This window comes from Dromiciops gliroides, chromosome 6 (assembly GCF_019393635.1).
Source record: "Dromiciops gliroides isolate mDroGli1 chromosome 6, mDroGli1.pri, whole genome shotgun sequence".
Classification (NCBI taxonomy): Eukaryota; Metazoa; Chordata; class Mammalia; order Microbiotheria; family Microbiotheriidae; genus Dromiciops; species Dromiciops gliroides.
The window spans coordinates 33,865,459-33,869,377 of record NC_057866.1 but is presented as its reverse complement, the minus strand read 5'-3'; the positions used below and the strand labels follow the sequence as shown (position 1 = coordinate 33,869,377).

Genomic DNA, 3,919 nt, shown 5'->3' with positions numbered 1-3,919 from the left:
GTGAGAAGAATATAGTCCATCACAGTAGATCAACACACAGTGTTGATGATACTGTGTACAATGTTTTTCTGGTTCTGCTCAAAGGAGATTGTTTTCTAATGGGACAAGACAACACAAAAGGAAACTGAAAAGGGGAAAAGAGAGGAGGGAAGATGATGGAGAAATCAAGACTGCAGCCTGTTAAGAAATGATGTCTAGGCCCTTTCCATTTGGCTGTTGTGCCTGTGAGGAAGGCTTTATGCAACCATGGTACCCAGCCGAAATGACATGATTCTGAAGACCCATTTCCACAAAGACTGGCAAAGACGAGTTGCCACCTGGTTTAACCAGCCAGCCAGGAAGATCAGAAGATGAAAGGCCCATCAAGCAAAAGCCCATCTAATTGATCCTTGCCCTGCCTCTGGTCCTATCCAGCCCATTGTGAGGTACCCTACTGTCCAATACCACACCAAAGTATGTGCTGGTAGAGGATTAAGCTTGGAAGAGCTTCAGGTGGCTGGAATCCATAAAAAAGTGGCATGGAGGCAGCTAGGTGGTGCAGCAGATAAAGCATCAGCCCTGGATAAAGGAAGACCTGAGTTCAAATTCGACCCCAGACACTTGACACTTACTAGCTGTGTGACCCTGGGCAAGTCACTTAACCCTCATTGCCCCCCCCCCCACCAAAAGTGTCACGGACCATTGGTATCACTGTGGACCCTCATCACTGAAATAAGTCTGTCCAGGAAAATTTGCAGCGGCTGAAAGAATATCAGTCCAAACTGATCCTCTTCTCAAGGAAACCATCTGCACCCAAGAAGGGAGATAGCTCAGCTGAAGAACTCAAATTGGCAACCCAGCTTACAGGACCAGTTATGTCAATCAGAAATGTCTACAGGAAATAGAAAGCTCACGTCATTACTGAAGATGAGAAGAATTTCAAGGTCTTGGCTAGTCTTTGAATAGCCCAGGCCAAGGCCCATCTCTTTGGCATCCGGGCAAAATGAGCCAAGGAGGCTGCAGAGCAGGATGTGGAGAAGAATAAGTAAACAGCGTCTGAGAACTTTCAGTAAAATAATACAAAATTTAAAAAAATGATGCCTAGGCAAGACTCTTTAAATCGATGTTCTGGGAGGAGCCATCCAATCAGAGCTTTGGGTCATGGGGCAGAGGGTACTTACTTCCTAGGTATGAATTATGAGCTTCTGTGATCTTTCCGGAAGGAGAGCTTTCTGTGCCACTGTAGCAAAATTTGGGTCAAAATGGGGAAGATCATTAAGCAGATGAAAATATTATTTCCCTTTAGGACTTTAGACTTGAATTCTGGGACAGAAGCACAGAAGGGCCGCAAAGAGCAACTCAGCACAGCAGATGTTGGTCATCTCTGGGGACACTCATGGGTCACTTTTTCTCTAGTGCGTTACAGCATGCAATACCCCTGTGTTGTGGTCGTTGATGATTTTGTTCTTGTTATTATTAATAATTATTATTCCATGTAGTGGGCTAGCCTATCGATGTAATCGGGGAGCCATGAGTGAACCCTTCCACATTCTCGCAGCACAAGTGGAAATTAGTATGAGCAAGGAAGTTGTGGTACAGCCTGAGGCATTTTAATTTAACTTTACCTCCTTGTAGATTGATTTTGGGCCCAGATGTGGATCCTTAAGGCAAGAATTATGTAAAACTGGGTTTTAGGACTTTGACAGTGGGCTCCCGATACCCTAAGAAACCTTGGGGTCAGTTTTCATTCTTTTTGCCAGAGACATGTATCATTTATTATCTACCTGAAGAGCTTTTAGCTAGCTTGGGAACCTGCTTCTACCTGGGGGTCTTGGAATAGAAAATTATTGTTTGTTTGAAACATAAGGCTCTGAGTGAACCATTATGTCAGACATGAAACTACATGGGGCATTCCCATTTTGCAGCTGAAAAAATGAGGTTTAAGAGAGACTGAGTTGGTTTGCTTATGCTTGCATGTCAAGGACATGGCAGAGATGATATTTAAACAAAGGTCTTCTGAAGCTAAGGCTGGTTTCTCAGGCCACGATTGCATCCTGCATCTCTGGGAAAAGAACATCAAGGGCTATTTAGTAAGCCAACTTGAGTTTGAAATGAATTGGAAAAATAAAAAGAGATACTTTGTATTTAGTCTTATGGGTCCCAATTCTATGATTGTTCTCCTATTTGACTAGTGCTACTAGGAAATCATTGTTTCCCTGCTGAGTGGTACTCTATAACAATAGAGAGGATGCTGTCTTCCTGGGTTATGAATCAAGATATAACAGAAAAAAAAACACCCAAACACCCCACCTCCCATCACTTTTCAGATCTAATGACTTCTTACCTGATTAGTTTAGTATACCAGATATAGCTAGAAGGGATCTAGAAGGCATTGATGAGAATGATGAAGCTGTGGACAAAGAACTACAGGTCTTAGGGATAGAGTGATATTTTAATGCTGCCCCTGTAAACAAAGGCTTCAGAAGAGAAAAATGTGGGGGAAGTCCCCTGCAAGCCAAAAATATCTTATCTCAGAATAATATAGATAGCTTAAAATTTAGGACTGATAAATTCCTGGCCAGGATAGAGTATACCTAACAAAAAGGTGAGTAAAAATGTAGTAATAATGGGGAAAACCCTGGAGTTTTACAAATATAATTTTAAAAAATCACTAAACAGAAAAGGAATGAAAGATAGGGAGAAAAGTGTTTGTGAATATCTGTTTACTAAGCTGGATATCACAGAGAATGGAGAAGATGTAGGAAGAGCCAAAAATCAGTAAGAGGTAAAATCCAAGAAAGGGGCCAACAATTAAACCTGTAGTTTCAGAGATCTATAGAGAAATGTACAAAGTTTAAGTAAGAAGTAGGATGAACCTGGAAATCCATGTGCATATAGGCAAATTTGGCCTAATTGGGTATCACTGACATTATGTGACCCATGACTGTAATATAAATATGGAAGTTTATACCTTATTCATAAGGAAAAATATATGCAAAGGGGTAGGATAGGGTAACTGTATATTTAGAAGATGTATTCATGCAAAGAAATCAGGAACCATATGTGAGAAGCATGGTGGAGAGCATTTGGATGATGTTCAGTGGAAGTAGAAACAGAATGAATATTGCTATCAGAGTATACTACAGATCAGCTGGACAGAGAGAGGAAGTAGATGAGTATCTTGGGAAACATAGAGGAAAAGTAATGATAAGGATCTTAAAATTTTAGAACACTTGTAAGCATTTTCTCAGCACAGCTAGGTGGTGAAGTTGATAGAGTGCCAGGCCTGGAGTTAGGAAGACTCATCTCTCTGAGTTTAAATCTGGCCTCAGACATTTACTAGCTGTGTGACCTTGGGCAAGTCACTTGACCCTGTTTCCCTTAATTTCCTCATTTTTTAAATGAACTGGAGAAGGAAACAGCAAACCACTTCAGTATTTTCACCAAGAAAAGCCTAAATGGGGTCATAAAGAGTCAGACTCAACTGAAATGCCTGAAAAATAACAAGCATTTTCTCACTATACAAAGCAGAGCCACCATTAATTGCTTCTATTGCCTTCATAATACATTCATTCTTCAGAAGGTAAGGGGTATGTGATTTTCAGTCAGTCAAACTGGCTTTTATTAAGAACCAACAATATGGTTTACCTGTCAGATCTATGGAGAGTGTAAAGAATCTATGACCAAAGGTGAGATAAAGAACATTCTGAAATGAAAAATGGATAATTTTGATTACATTAAATTAAGAATTCTTTGCACAAACAAAACTATGCAACCAAGATTAGATGGAAAACAGAAAGCTAGGAAACAATTTTTATAGCCATCGTTTCTGACAAAGGCCTCATTCCTCAAATATATAGAAAAATGATTCAAATTTATAAGAATACAAGTCATTCTCCAAATGAGAAATGGTCAAAGGATACGAATAGACAGTTTTCAG

At 40.1% G+C, this 3,919-nt stretch overlaps 1 pseudogene; it reads left to right on the top strand.

Annotated features, from left to right (window-relative positions):
- Nucleotides 1-246: 246 nt before the first annotated feature.
- LOC122730555 lies at nucleotides 247-1,028 on the top strand (annotated as a pseudogene).
- Nucleotides 1,029-3,919: the final 2,891 nt, after the last annotated feature.